The following is a 16,424-nucleotide window of genomic DNA, read 5'->3' on the forward strand; positions in this document are numbered from 1 at the left end:
ACGATAGGTACCGTTATTTCCAACGAAATACGCGGGCATCTCACTACTGGTGAGCAAGCAGTTGATACTTAACGTCTATTTATGGATGGGAAACAGCGACAGTACGAGCCGGATTCGATCCCCCGGCAAGCAAAACAAATTGTACGCTCATCTCATATTGATACAGCTCGCTTCTGGTACATAAATTCGATTACTAACATCTGATTTTACTTTGTTGACAATCCGATAACTTGCTGGGTAGAAAATAGCCGTCACAACATTGTAAATCATAGTATTCCAATTTTCAGCACAGGCATACTTGGTTATTTGTGAAGGAGAGTATATTAAACGTCTTTCGTGGTTAGTTAACAGGGCGATAATGGTTTTTATGTAGTAGAAATAATTTCATAATTTCGTTTCAAGTTCAGATGTGCTACCTAATACTGGTGAAAATCTTTATATTTCACATCTCTTGCTGATCGTTGCCTTTATCAAGTCCCGGGCAGATGCAAAAGTGTATTTTAGTTACTAGTGACTGCGTCTGTTGGGTTTCTGTCCAGATCCTGAACAAAAGAATTCGTCATATCATTTATAGTTAAAACAAGTGGGCAAATAATTCTTCATTAATAATTGGTACAGTGACATTACTGACTGTACTCCGTTAATATTGTGGTTTCTATAGAGCGTATAGCGCTGTTTATCGGTTTTCTTTAACTAGTTGCTTTAACGACCAGTTTATGCAAAAACCTATCGTCACTGGGACATTTAGCAGGCGTGGGGAAACCTTATACAGAGGAAAAATGCTTCGAACTGTCAAAGACCTTTATTAGTCCAGACATTGTCTTAGAATAGCTTGTTCATGCGAACATTTACTTTGCTTAAGGATTACTTCAAAGTTTATGTGCCATAGTGAATTGTTTCAGATTGTAATGAGATGACAACGCTTTTGAAAATAATTGTAACCTGTACAAGCTTTAGGGACTTACTCATCTCTAATTCCGTGTTTTTCTACTTTTTGCAGTATCATGGTGTGATGTTACATCGTACTGATTGCCTTAAAGAACAGTGTTGTCTAGTGGTGTCTCGTGGTATCTATTCTGTATAGTCGAACGACTGCTCATGATAGTATATTCAATAGAACGCTGATTTCACGCGATTACTGCTTCACCGAACTGTTTACTTTCATTGGCTTTATTAGCCGAAACAAACAAACACGAATTTCGAATAATATTGCTACAAGGATTGGACTACTTTTTCAGTAAATGAAAACATTTTTGAGCTCATTTTGCTTATTATTTAAACCAAATTACAGAGATCAAATTCATACAGAACCTCTCAGGCTACGGTCGGTTTACACAAGGCAGCAAGAAGAAGACTTAACTCATTCCGTTGTTTTTACAAAACATACGATGAACGAAAAACGAAAATAGATGTGTTTAATTTCATAGCTATTCGTTATAGTTTGCAAAATAAATCCTTACGTTACACAAAAGTACAAAACCATACATTACAAGTTAACTGAGCGACCACAGACCTGAAATCCACTACACCCATCAAATTCATAAGGCTGACGAAATCCACAAGTGGAATTTGTGGTATACTGTACTGAATTATTATACAGACCCGAAGCATAGTTAACGACACACACAGGGGTGCCCATGTTCCATGCATAAATGACATAGATTTTCAGCGTTTGTTATATTGGTTTACGGAGAATATGTCCAGATAATAATTCCTTAGCCGACTTACTGACGCTTGAGAGTCGATTGTATTCAAGACAAAGAGTCATAAGAAAAAGTATGTGAGTTATTTGAAATGATATTTATGGAGTCATTCAGAATTGTTTCCTCATGTGAGTACGTAACGTAATTCCAAACGCACAAGAGGCCAAGGGTCGAATGCGAACACTGCATCGTCAACTATCAACCCGGTACACAGAGACCAACGTAACAGCGAAGTATGCAGCACATTTCATAGCGCAGAACTACGTGCTCGCCAGAGCACCGCAATTTATTATGCTGCGCAGGTAAATGCATTCTGACAGTGCGAGAGATATGCGAAGAGAACTTCCTCATGCACCGCGACACGTCATAAATAAAGAACAAAGGTAACGGTGCTGCACCGAGCTCATAAGGGAGGCCATTAATAGCAGCAGACGACGAGCGCACTGCGCGGGTAGCAGTTCAACTCCCGAGCACCGCTCTCTGCGGACGCAACGTACGTGATCGCGATGGCGTCCGAGGTCACTAAGGTGCTGGACTGCGGTAAGGGAGGATGTGCAGATATATTCAAATCTGCACTCAGTAAGACAGCATACAACATCTGCTCGTGGTTTACGGGAAGGAGATTGACATTTATTGCTACAAAACACTGCCTATAGTTTCTAACAGGTGTGATGTCATTTCGGAATCAATTATGGCACCAAGTCGATAGTGATACCTAACAATAAACTCTCTGAACTTTACGAAAAATTTATGCCAAGTTAATTTAATTTTTTCTTATACATAACACTTGTGGGATATCAGATTTCTGGTAACAACACAGCACTGTCGATTACTCGCTAACTCCATTGATACCACAGACTCCTTCCGAAAATGTTTCAGGTTTCCGTAAGAAATCAATTTTTCGAAAGTTCAAGTCACTATCAAACATTTTACTACAATGAACTGATGACCGACAACAACTAAAGACCATAAGAGAATAATAGGTTTCGTGAAGGACCAAACTGTTTTGGCTCACTGTCATATTGTACTGCATAAAAACAAAGGAAGATGTTGCATAACATTCAAATTCAATTACAAGTTTGAAATCTAAAACATATTCAGAAGATACTGGACTACAAGGGATTGCGTTTTAAACACAGAACAGTAATTCAAACAACCAGTTGAACTAATATCACTAAAACATAAATCAGAATCTTGTTGGCAATGTTAAAACATTCGATACGTCTAAAATATTGCAGACTCGCAAAACCTAAGAGAAGTTTTGGAGTTGGCACAAAAATACCTCTAAGATGAGACACATCTTGCATAAATTTAAACTTTTGTTAACATTTCGCTAATTTTATGTCGCTAAAACGGCAGGCGGGTTTTGTAGAAATAAGAGTGGACTCGCGAATGATTGGTACTACGTTAATAGGCATCGAAACAAATTTAATATGGAAATGAAGCACTCTTTTCACACTAATAAAAATGAAAATAGAGATAGTCTTCAGACAGCTTAATTCTGCTATTAACCCTGCGCTCTAAAAAGAAACGTAAGTGGTCGCATGGATTACATATGTATGCCATTTTCTCAACTACAAAAAGAGGCCATTGAATTTTCAAACATTTTTTGAGTGTTTTATGTGTTGGCCATAGTAATATTTATTAAAAACTGCCAACAAAAAGTATACAAATGACCTCATATTTGAAAAAGCACAAGTATTTTACAGCAAGTCACAAATTTAAGAAAGATAGCATCATTGGCTTTGATTTACTTTCAAAAAACAGATATTTGTGTAAATACAAATCTAATTACTGTTTCCTGAACAAGAAATACAGACGACCTTGGAATGATCAAGGTAAAAAATTTTTTTACACGTGTTACATACTTTTCTCGTACTTCTATTTCTCGATCTTCCGCAGTCGTGGCAGCGACGCACAGAACTACGCTGTGTCATTCCCGGAGCTCCTGACTGACTTTCCACCAGAAGAATGGCAGGAAAGTCATTTATTTTGAAGGACAGACTTCTTGACAACATTTTTTTGTCTAATCTCCGCTGAATCAGAGGTTTCATCCGAAATAAAGACAGGTCAATAAGAAAATCTCAACAGCGAATAAGAGTGTAGTTTTGGTTCGCTGTATAAATGTAAAGTGCATTGAGGGAACTAAGGTTCAGTAAATCATAAAGTAGATTAAAAGACCATCTTCTTGAATATCTGGTTACATCATACAGCAAACAGATCTTATCAACCAGATCCACGCCGTTCTTTGTACTGTTGTAGAGTGTTATTATAATTGGTTTCTGTTTAGATCTTGCATCGGCGCCAATTTTTCTGTCATTGTGCATTGTTGACATCAAAATCACTACTTTAAGTTTTCGCACGTAAGAAACCCATGTGCAAGGGCGGGGGGGAGGGGGGGTGGAAGGCAAATTTTGATGAATTTATTGGATTTCCTTTTGCCACACGAAATTCCCTGTGCACTTTTCTATTTTCAAACAGCTGTTTGGCAACATGGAGCGAAGAGAACCAATTGTCCATTGTTACATTGATGATTCTGCCGAAGACAGGACGTACGGCTCTTATTACATCACTTCTTTCGTTACTCAAACGATATGGTCCTTCCGGCTGTTTGCCTGCATGTATTTCCAAGTTGGAAATGTAGGGGTAGTGAGCATCCACAAGCGCAAATACCTTCACTCCATATTTTGTGGGCTTGCTGGGAATGTGCAGCCTGAATGGACAGCGTCCCTTTAATGCCAAAAGTTTTTCATCCGAAGTCATTTCAGCACTCGGAACAAAGTACTGTTGAAAGTTTGTAGGGAACAGATCAAATATTTCCCGCGTTGGGGCCAGTTTGTCAATTTTTGCACGCACTTCACGATCATTAAAATCATCAAATTGCAAAGTCCTGATTAGAAATTTTAATCTTTGTTCAGACATAATCAAATAAATTGCATCAATTCCAGTATGTTTCATGTGGCCAAACATTTGGCTTGTGCTCGATCAGGTTATTTTCAGCACTCCACTCATCAACAGAATCCCAATAAGTCTCTTTATTTCAGTTGGATTTGTATGTTCAACATCTCTCTCTCTCTCTAACTCTCTAGAAGAATTATTCTTGATGTGATTTATTTTTATGTTAGTGTAGTTGGTTGTGAGGTGAACGATATTATCAAAAAAAGGGACATGCAGTCTTCGATAGTAGTCTTCCGTCGTGTGGTTCCTTTAGGACCAGGAAGAACACATACAATGTTATGAGCTCCAGTTTTTCCTATGGAGGAGTCTCCTCTACGCCAGTATAAAAAACAACCCCTCTTCTTCTCCGAGATGATTCGTCACATGAAAATTAAGGACTGTTCTCAGTAGCCTCACCTAGTGTTTCCCCCTCTTGCTCAGACTCACACTGCTGGTCCTGCTCTTCCAGAACGTCATCTTCATCATTAGAACTTGAGTAGTCCGCATCTCGTGGTCGTGCGGTAGCGTTCTCGCTTCCCGCGCCCGGGTTCCCGGGTTCGATTCCCGATGGGGTCAGGGATTTTCTCTGCCTCGTGATGACTGGGTGTTGTGTGATGTCCTTAGGTTAGTTAGGTTTAAGTAGTTCTAAGGTCTAGCGGACTGATGACCATAGATGTTAAGTCCCATAGCGCTCAGAGCCATTTGAACCATTTGAAGAACTTGAGTCAGGAATTCCTTCCTCATCCACACTCTCCTTCAGCCATGACAGAATCTGAGCTTCTTGCCTCTGATCCATAATTTACCTAAATTCAATGAAATTCTAGTACTATTTCCAATATTATGGCATTGTAAAACAATAATGAATAAATGTAATACGTATTCCAACAAATAAGTTGAAAAGGTGGACTAAGAAAAAAACTGTTTTTCGAAAATACTTACGTAACAGGTTGCTTGGACTGCAGTGGTAGACTGCCGACTTTGACGGGGTCCTGTGAGACAATCACACATGACCGGTACTTGCACAACACTGAGAGGGTCCACCAACAATCCATCTTAAAGTACACAGAAGTTCAAAGCATTGTCACTTCTGGACTTCCAAATTTATTTGAATTGCCACAGGTTGATTACATATATAATTCACACGACCATTGCCGGGTTAAATACTCTTTTCTTCTTCGTTTCGCGACGTCACACTGCTTAAATTGTTGGGTAGACTATAAGCGTCACTGGAACGTGAAATGATGTTGTGAGTTCACGCACATCTGCAAGTTTTGTGAATGACCACCAAATGCCGGTTGGCAACAGTGCTTTAACATGTACGATGTCAGTCACGAACGTCTTTTGTGAGTTCTTACACAAGATGAATACTGAACTATAAATACAGATTTTATTTAGCAATATTTACATTCCTTTGCACATACACTCCTGGAAATTGAAATAAGAACACCGTGAATTCATTGTCCCAGGAAGGGGAAACTTTATTGACACATTTCTGGGGTCAGATACATCACATGATCACACTGACAGAACCACAAGCACATAGACACAGGCAACAGAGCATGCACAATGTCGGCACTAGTACAGTGTATATCCACCTTTCGCAGCAATGCAGGCTGCTATTCTCCCATGGAGACGATCGTAGACATGCTGGATGTAGTCCTGTGGAACGGCTTGCCATGCCATTTCCACCTGGCGCCTCAGTTGGACCAGCGTTCGTGCTGGACGTGCAGACCGCGTGAGACGACGCTTCATCCAGTCCCAAACATGCTCAATGGGGGACAGATCCGGAGATCTTGCTGGCCAGGGTAGTTGACTTACACCTTCTAGAGCACGTTGGGTGGCACGGGATACATGCGGACGTGCATTGTCCTGTTGGAACAGCAAGTTCCCTTGCCGGTCTAGGAATGGTAGAACGATGGGTTCGATGACGGTTTGGATGTACCGTGCACCATTCAGTGTCCCCTCGACGATCACCAGTGGTGTACGGCCAGTGTAGGAGATCGCTCCCCACACCATGATGCCGGGTGTTGGCCCTGTGTGCCTCGGTCGTATGCAGTCCTGATTGTGGCGCTCACCTGCACGGCGCCAAACACGCATACGACCATCATTGGCACCAAGGCAGAAGCGACTCTCATCGCTGAAGACGACACGTCTCCATTCGTCCCTCCATTCACGCCTGTCGCGACACCACTGGAGGCGGGCTGCACGATGTTGGGGCGTGAGCGGAAGACGGCCTAACGGTGTGCGGGATCGTAGCCCAGCTTCATGGAGACGGTTGCGAATGGTCCTCGCCGATACCCCAGGAGCAACAGTGTCCTTAATTTGCTGGGAAGTGGCGGTGCGGTCCCCTACGGCACTGCGTAGGATCCTACGGTCTTGGCGTGCATCCGTGCGTCGCTGCGGTCCGGTCCCATGTCGACGGGCACGTGCACCTTCCGCCGACCACTGGCGACAACATCGATGTACTGTGGAGACCTCACGCCCCACGTGTTGAGCACTTCGGCGGTACGTCCACCCGGCCTCCCGCATGCCCACTATACGCCCTCGCTCAAAGTCCGTCAACTGCACATACGGTTCACGTCCACGCTGTCGCGGCATGCTACCAGTGTTAAAGACTGCGATGGAGCTCCGTATGCCACGGCAAACTGGCTGACACTGACGGCGGCGGTGCACAAATGCTGCGCAGCTAGCGCTATTCGACGGCCAACACCGCGGTTCCTGGTGTGTCCGCTGTGCCGTGCGTGTGATCATTGCTTGTACAGCCCTCTCGCAGTGTCCGGAGCAAGTATGGTGGGTCTGACACACCGGTGTCAATGTGTTCTTTTTTCCATTTCCAGGAGTGTAGTTACATAATCTGGCAGGAGAAGTAAGCTTCGAGATGATTGACCTGGAATCGATTAGTGTCAGAAAAGTCATCAAATCACACTCACGAATTCCACAAGCTTGATTTGTGCTGTGCCATATTGAATGGAAGCTTACATTTTATCAAGCTTAGGCAGCGCCACACATGGAACTGTAATGGAATCGAGAACTTTACTGTCACTAGTAATTAAGTGCAGTCGATTTTAAATTATTGGATGCGAAAAAAAGTGAAAAGTTCGCTTCAGAACATCTCATGGATTCCACGAAGAAAGTCAGCTCACACACACCCTCCATGATATCTAGAGTGCCGTAGGTAACGGTACCGTACTGATACTGACATACGAGACATTTCCACGATTTCGCTCAGGGAACAAAGCAAGTATATTACGGAAGATCGGAAAAGAGAGAGATCAAACCCTCGTTCTTAATGGGACAAGACCGTTGGATATGAAAATAAGTTCCGCTGTACGCCAAAGGCGTCTTTATAAGGCCACTACTGTCGACTACAAACGAACTGGTGAATAATGTACGAATCTTCAGTTGCTTACACCTTAATGTAGAGTATACAGGGTAGTTGAAATGTCGGAAAAAAACTATGGTAAATATACGGGACTATCCATTCGGAGTGTTTGTTTATCTGCATGCCATATAACAATCACTCAAAGCTAGCTGTAGAAAAAGCAGATTCTTGTTTAAGATTCATTGTAACAAAATGTAGTAGTCAGGAAATTCAATTCAGTGGCTTGCCAACCACATCTTCGAGAGGCTCTTGAGTACTGCGCGTTGGTCTTGGCCTCGTTAACAGGGGAAATTAGTAGAGGAGATGTAAATACAAAGAACAGGTGAACCGTGACGAAATGTCACGTTTGTTTCTCTGCGTTTCCTCCTAGTCTGTGGCGCGTTCCTTCTGAAATTCCCGCTTCGCGCTCTGCTGTTTTCTTACCCCAGCCAGAGGGCGCTGTGGTGTTGCTGCGGCCGGCTGCCCGCCGTGTTTGTGGTAGAGCGACGGTCGGGAGGAGGGACTCCGATTGCCGACGCCTGGTAGCGTGCAGGAGGCCACGCCGTTTTGGTGATGGTTTGGCGTGACTCGTGTCGGGTGTGATGCATCGTTAAGGCCGTGATAGGAGCCAGTGTTACTGACTTGGGCGCAGGTGGATACAAGGGGATGAGGCCCGGTTGTCCAATGAAACGCCTATCCTACGGATGTCATCAGACTTACAGTAAGACGTTTTGACCATTATTTGCTTCATTTGCAAGCAGCTGGGGATTCTGACGTCTACAGTAATTCGGCGAAGATTATTTCTTTATTCGGTATGTAAATGATTGAACAAGGAGCAGTTTATTTAATGTTCAGCTTACGCTCGTGTTCTGCGTGTGCTGCTTGCGAGTGTAAACCTGACTCTCACCTTTGTCTGTTGATTTTAAGCGCATCGTCAAATACCGAATCCAAGTAGTGACTTTCAATTAATTAGCTGGATTCCTTCTTTCCTTGTCACGACGCGTGTTAAATGGCAAAGTAGAATTGTAGACCTTAACTTGCTACCTCATTTGCGCGGCATCAATAACAGATCCTAACCTGTTAACTAATTAAGGCTTGTGGTACACAAAGGCATTTAAGTATGTTGTTTTAAAATATCTGAAATGTGTCAATGATTTGTGTTGGGCTAGTTGATTCTGCGGTATGAACGGAAGTGTTGGCACGTCTGCCGTGTAGGGGAATCCTACTAGTTTTGTTTCGGGAACTTTAATTGAGCGAGAAACTAGTGTGCTTTAGTCCTGCCCTGGGTTAAGGCTATACTGGGGCTCTGACATTTGTACTGTAAACTGCAACATCATCCTGTTGTTTCATGTTGTTGGCCCTAAACATGCTTTGACCTGGGCGTTTCGCCCCTCAGCCTTATACTTGGATTTCAGCTGAGTGTTCAGTCTATTGACTGTCCATCGTACGCCACATCAGTAATGGTCAACCCGTCATCAGTTGATTTCGATGCTGTAGTTAGTTGTAAATTAGTACTGGTTCCATTACCTTCTGACTAGGGTTCTTGCTCGACGCTTGTCTTTAAATACGCCGCTAACCTGGTTAATATATGTTGTGGCTAGCTTAAATTGATAACTGCTCAACAGCCCAACACAGTTTGTCGGCCGTCAGAAGCCGTGTATTATTTATTCCTTATTCTAGTCAATCTATAAGCATACTATTCTTAATTTTGTTACTCTAGGTAGCCATTAAGTTGCCATATTTGGGGTGTTTCGATGGAGTGCGGCTCCTCTGAGTATAGATTTATCAATTTCCAGTTTAGTGTTTTTCCAACAGTTTTAATCGTGCTTACGCACATATATGTGTTTATATATGTGTATCGGTGGAATCTGTTTTGTATTACTATTAAACTGTACTTAACGTTATATTGTAAAGAAAGGAACTTATTCGAGGTTAACTGTCTCCGGCCGGAGTGGCCGAGCGGTTCTAGGCGCTACAGTCTGGAACCGAGCGACCCCTACGATCGCAGGTTCAAATCCTCCCTCGGGCATGGATGTGGGTGATGTCCTTAGGTTAGTAAAGTTTAAATAGTTCTAAGTTATAGGGGGCTGATGACCTCAGATGTTAAGTCCCATAGTGCTCAGAGCCATTTGGTTAACTGTCGCCGTAACGTGTTGTGGACGGTGCACTTTCCTGTTATTCACCTTACTGTTCTAGTCAATGTGTAAACTTGCTAATTATTTTCCCCTTAAATGGAGTGTGCCTGCCTTGATGTTAAAAGTGACTGTTTCGTAACCAGTTCTTTAACGCGACTACGCGCATATTCATACTTAAGGGAGAACTTAAATTGTGTTCGCCTGTTGAACTACAACTAAAGTGCGGAAAACTGAATCAGGTGTTTATTATTGTTCTAGTGCTATTATCTGTCAAGTGTAATGCGTGACATTTTCTTGGTCTGTTATAAAGTGTTACAATAAATGCAAATTGCAGTGAACTAATGCGGTATTTCAGTTGTTCCCGTGATTTCCAGTCTCCGCATTTAATATTTAATGGGTTGGTATGAGACTGATTAAGCCTTCGTTGAAATATTGGAGGGGGCTGCGCGTGTCAACAGGTTCCTTTTAGCAAGTGCAAGAGCGTTACATAGATGTTCATCAAACTCCAGTGGCAGACTCTGGAAGAGAAGCGTTGTGAGGCACGGAGTGGTTTACTGGTAAAATTCCGAAACTATACGTTACGGGAAGATTCATTCAACATACCACTTCATATCTAGTAAATATCGCAAAGTGATGACAACGAGGACGATGAAAACATTACAGCTGCTAATGAGGCTAACTGAGAGTCGTTGTTCCAACATACCTTCTAGGACTGGAACCGGAATAGCGGTAGATGGAGCTGTAAGGACTGGCGAACGTTATTTCGAATCTGAGGGTGTGTGGAAAGACAATTGCAGACGGATTTAAGCCCTTCAAATCCCACCAGTCGCTCTTCCAGGCCTCTGCGCATCTCTTTCACCGGAATTCAGTCGAATGCAAAACAGGTGTAAAATCACCGTCCTAAATAACAAGCATGTGTGCTACTTAACGGTAACCATGTAATCAGTTGATAGTGTCATTGTGATTGAAAACATTTAATTGCTATTTTCGCTTATCCTTGTCGTCCAACTTCTTTCATGTACTTTCTTTGGCTATAGTTCTCCGCCAAAAAGGTTGTGTGATTAAGGTATACCTTTGTGCTTATTTCGTCTGGCAACCTGATCTTATATATGCGACTGCAGACTTCCTTGGCGTATTCCTAAGATAAAATCTTTCCACGAGATCAGACGAATGGTGACATCATTCACTCAAATATGAGGGGTACGATACTCATTGAAACGTTCTGATAAGACTACACCACCGTGAGGCCGATTTCCCGATAATTTACAACTGTATTAAATTATGAGGTGTTTTTGCAAATTGCAAATTCGATCTTACTTCAGCTGTGTAGTTTACTATAGACACATGAAAATTTGAGTCGGACAGGAACTCTAATCCTGACCTTATTTCTTTACCGTGCAATATCAGCCGATATTTAATCCGAAAACCGACAGTGTTGGTGACATTTTCTACTTCAGGCAAGTTTCAAAACCTCATTCCAAAAACGCGGCTGCTACTCCATGTTGAGCGGCAGAACTAAAATATCAACCTGGTACTGGTATTAACGTATATAATTGGTACTCTGCTGAACCAGTTATTAATACCAGCAAGTTACGAACTGAATGTGATAACAGGACGTGGGAATTGGGAGTGGAAACCACTGAGCTCATAGAAGTAAATACAATAATAAATTTTATTTCTAACAAGAATTATCATGTACCCGCTAGCAATAATTATGTTTGACCATGTGCAGATGAAGGGGCATACATCTGAAAGAAATGTAATTATCAGCTTTAAAACCTTACATCGTAATATAAACACACATATATTAACTAAGCACTTCTTATAAAGCAACCCAGTTATCAGTTATTTAATGGGGTCCATAACTAAACTATTTAGTTAAATGTTTACAGAACTGCAGTATGTTCAACATCTAATCTATATGCTTCAAATCCAAGAATCTCAAGCATTATTAAAAAAATGAATCCATACAGACAGCACCATGTGAAAACAATTATATCTCATGAAAAATGAATACGAATTCGCTAAATATTTAAGAAAACGTACAGCAACATCGAATGCACCCAGGCCCAGCGAGCGGCCGACATTACTGACACTCAGGAGGACCAAATGAGTTGCTCGTTCGACTGGTTTATCTGCAGTGCCTTCTCCACTAGGCCGTTCCTCGTTGTTTATCCTTCTGCTCGCATTGGATGATCCACTGTTGACGGCCCAAGACTGGTCGGTCCAGCCTCAGCCGGTTTCTATGGAGTCATTCCCGACCTAACGCTGCATCCCGGTCACAACAGCAACCCCCAGCAGACAGTCCACCCGGATTCTTTAAAGAATCGAACATTTTTGAAAAAAAGGTTCAAACACCTGGTTGCTCTACAAATGAGTTAATGTGTTAAATACACTCCTGGAAATGGAAAAAAGAACACATTGACACCGGTGTGTCAGACCCACCATACTTGCTCCGGACACTGCGAGAGGGCTGTACAAGCAATGATCACACGCACGGCACAGCGGACACACCAGGAACCGCGGTGTTGGCCGTCGAATGGCGCTAGCTGCGCAGCATTTGTGCACCGCCGCCGTCAGTGTGAGCCAGATTGCCGTGGCATACGGAGCTCCATCGCAGTCTTTAACACTGGTAGCATGCCGCGACAGCGTGGACGTGAACCGTATGTGCAGTTGACGGACTTTGAGCGAGGGCGTATAGTGGGCATGCGGGAGGCCGGGTGGACGTACCGCCGAATTGCTCAACACGTGGGGCGTGAGGTCTCCACAGTACATCGATGTTGTCGCCAGTGGCCGGCGGAAGGTGCACGTGCCCGTCGACCTGGGATCGGACCGCAGCGACGCACGGATGCACGCCAAGACCGTAGGATCCTACGCAGTGCCGTAGGGGACCGCACCGCCACTTCCCAGCAAATTAAGGACACTGTTGCTCCTGGGGTATCGGCGAGGACCATTCGCTACCGTCTCCATGAAGCTGGGCTACGGTCCCGGACACCGTTAGGCCGTCTTCCGCTCACGCCCCAACATCGTGCAGCCCGCCTCCAGTGGTGTCGCGACAGGCGTGAATGGAGGGACGAATGGAGACGTGTCGTCTTCAGCGATGAGAGTCGCTTCTGCCTTGGTGCCAATGATGGTCGTATGCGTGTTTGGTGCCGTGCAGGTGAGCGCCACAATCAGGACTGCATACGACCGAGGCACACAGGGCCAACACCCGGCATCATGGTGTGGGGAGCGATTCCCTACACTGGCCGTACACCTCTGGTGATCGTCGAGGGGACACTGAATAGTGCACGGTACATCCAAACCGTCATCGAACCCATCGTTCTACCATTCCTAGACCGGCAAGGGAACTTCCTGTTCCAACAGGACAATGCACGTCCGCATGTATCCCGTGCCACCCAACGTGCTCTAGAAAGTGTAAGTCAACTACCCTGGCCAGCAAGATCTCCGGATCTGTCCCCCATTGAGCATGTTTGGGACTGGATGAAGCGTCGTCTCACGCGGTCTGCACGTCCAGCACGAACGCTGGTCCAACTGAGGCGCCAGGTGGAAATGGCATGGCAAGCCGTTCCACAGGACTACATCCAGCATCTCTACGATCGTCTCCATGGGAGAATAGCAGCCTGCATTGCTGCGAAAGGTGGATATACACTGTACTAGTGCCGACATTGTGCATGCTCTGTTGCCTGTGTCCATGTGCCTGTGGTTCTGTCAGTGTGATCATGTGATGTATCTGACCCCAGGAATGTGTCAATAATGTTTCCCCTTCCTGGGACAATGAATTCACGGTGTTCTTATTTCAATTTCCAGGAGTGTATTTCACGTTAAGCATGTAAGCAAGAAAAAGCTTAGGGAAAGTTTCAAATTATGTTTACAAATTGTTGGAAGTCGGTAACTGCTCTCATTCTAAAATACTGGATGAATATAGTCTGGGTAATCTGGGCCCTGTGAGCTATACTGTCTCTGCACTGTTACTTAACGGTTATTCTGATGAGTAATAGGTTCTCTAAACTGCATCCGATATGCTTAAACCAACTGGTACGGCTTTTAGGGACCGTAGCTCTAGCACAGTGCTATCATATGATACTTCATTTTTTAAATCACATGTATCATTCAAAAGCTGTTCATTCTAAAGTATACTGTGGAAATATTTAGTCACCGTAAATTATTAACTTCTATAGTTTTAAAGATGTCGAAAGTAGCATTGTTTCAAAGGATCCATTTCATTTATCTGAGATCGTCGATGTTTTCAGTTTCGCTATGTAACTGCTATTTACTACCCATATTCTAAAAGTTGCAAGCTTCCAGTTTGTCTGACACTCCACCACTGCTGTTGCATCGCCAGTCCTCTTATGCGATCGACCATCGTTCATATTCCCAGTGCCGGGATATACCCACATCCGGCCATCCACTGACACCTCTGCACATTGGACCTGGTAGCCCTGAAGCTGACCGCACGTGCTTGAATATTGATATGGAGATAAGTACAGGGCTATTACAAATGATTAAAGCGATTTCATAAATTCACTGTAGCTCCATTCATTGACATATGGTCACGACACACTACAGATACGTAGAAAAACTCATAAAGTTTTGTTCGGCTGAAGCCGCACTTCAGCCGCTCGAGAGCGCAGTGAGACAAAATGGCGACAGGAGCCGAGAAAGCGTATGTCGTGCTTGAAATGCACTCACATCAGTCAGTCATAACAGTGCAACGACACTTCAGGACGAAGTTCAACAAAGATCCACCAACTGCTAACTTCATTCGGCGATGGTATGCGCAGTTTAAAGCTTCTGGATGCCTCTGTAAGGGGAAATCAACGGGTCGGCCTGCAGTGAGCGAAGAAACGGTTGAACGCGTTCGGGCAAGTTTCACGCGTAGCCCGCGGAAGTCGACGAATAAAGGCAGCAGGGAGCTAAACGTACCACAGCCGACGGTTTGGAAAATCTTACGGAAAAGGCTAAAGCAGAAGCCTTACCGTTTACAATTGCTACAAGCCCTGACACCCGATAACAAAGTCAAACGCTTTGAATTTTCGGCGCGGTTGCAACAGCTCATGGAAGAGGACGCGTTCAGTGCGAAACTTGTTTTCAGTGATAAAGCAACATTTTTTTCTTAGTGGTGAAGTGAACAGACACAATGTGCGAATCTGGGCGGTAGAGAATCCTCACGCATTCGTGCAGCAAATTAGCAATTCACCAAAAGTTAACGTGTTTTGTGCAATCTCACGGTTTAAAGTTTACGGCCCCTTCTTCTTCTGCGAAAAAAACGTTACAGGTCACGTGTATCTGGACATGCTGGAAAATTGGCTCATGCCACAACTAGAGACCGACAGCGCCGACTTCATCTTTCAACAGGATGGTGCTCCACCGCACTTCCATCATGAAGTTCGGCTTTTCTTAAACAGGAGATTGGAAAACCGATGGATCGGTCGTGGTGGAGATCATGATCAGCAATTCATGTCATGGCCTCCACGCTCTCCCGACTTAACCCCATGCGATTTCTTTCTGTGGGGTTATGTGAAAGATTCAGTGTTTAAACCTCCTCTACCAAGAAACGTGCCAGAACTGCGAGCTCGCATCAACGATGCTTTCGAACTCATTGATGGGGACATGCTGCGCCGAGTGTGGGAGGAACTTGATTATCGGCTTGATGTCTGCCGAGTCACTAAAGGGGCACATATCGAACATTTGTGAATGCCTAAAAAAACTTTTTGAGTTTTTGTATGTGTGTGCAAAGCATTGTGAAAATATCTCAAATAGTAGAGTTATTGTAGAGCTGTGAAATCGCTTCTATCATTTGTAATAACCCTGTAGTTAATGGTTTAATAAATGTGTATTAGGTTTATGTTACACCATAAGGAAGTTAATTAGAACCTATTTCATCTTATCTATTGATGGCATCCTAAGGGCGGTTTCCGCGGACTTCAGACGTAGTTTTTTATACAAATTTAAGATGTTTGCGCAAGTATTAACCGAGTAATTTAGGTTGTTTTTGTTACACATATATTTAACACATCCGCATCTGCTCAGGGAATTAAAGGATTTATGTTCAGTATTTTATTTCTCTCCAAACTGAGCATGCTCTATCTCAGACCGAGCGAGGTGGCGCAGTGGTTAGCACACTGGACTCGCATTCGGGAGGACGACGGTTCAATCCCGCGTCCGGCCGTCCTGATTTAGGTTTTCGTGATTTCCCTAAATCGCTTCAGGCAAGTGCCAGGATGGTTCCTTAGAAAGGGCACGGCCGATTTCCTTCCCCACCCTTCCCTAATCCGAGCTTTCGCT

This window comes from Schistocerca serialis, chromosome 7 (assembly GCF_023864345.2).
Source record: "Schistocerca serialis cubense isolate TAMUIC-IGC-003099 chromosome 7, iqSchSeri2.2, whole genome shotgun sequence".
Classification (NCBI taxonomy): domain Eukaryota; kingdom Metazoa; phylum Arthropoda; class Insecta; order Orthoptera; family Acrididae; genus Schistocerca; species Schistocerca serialis.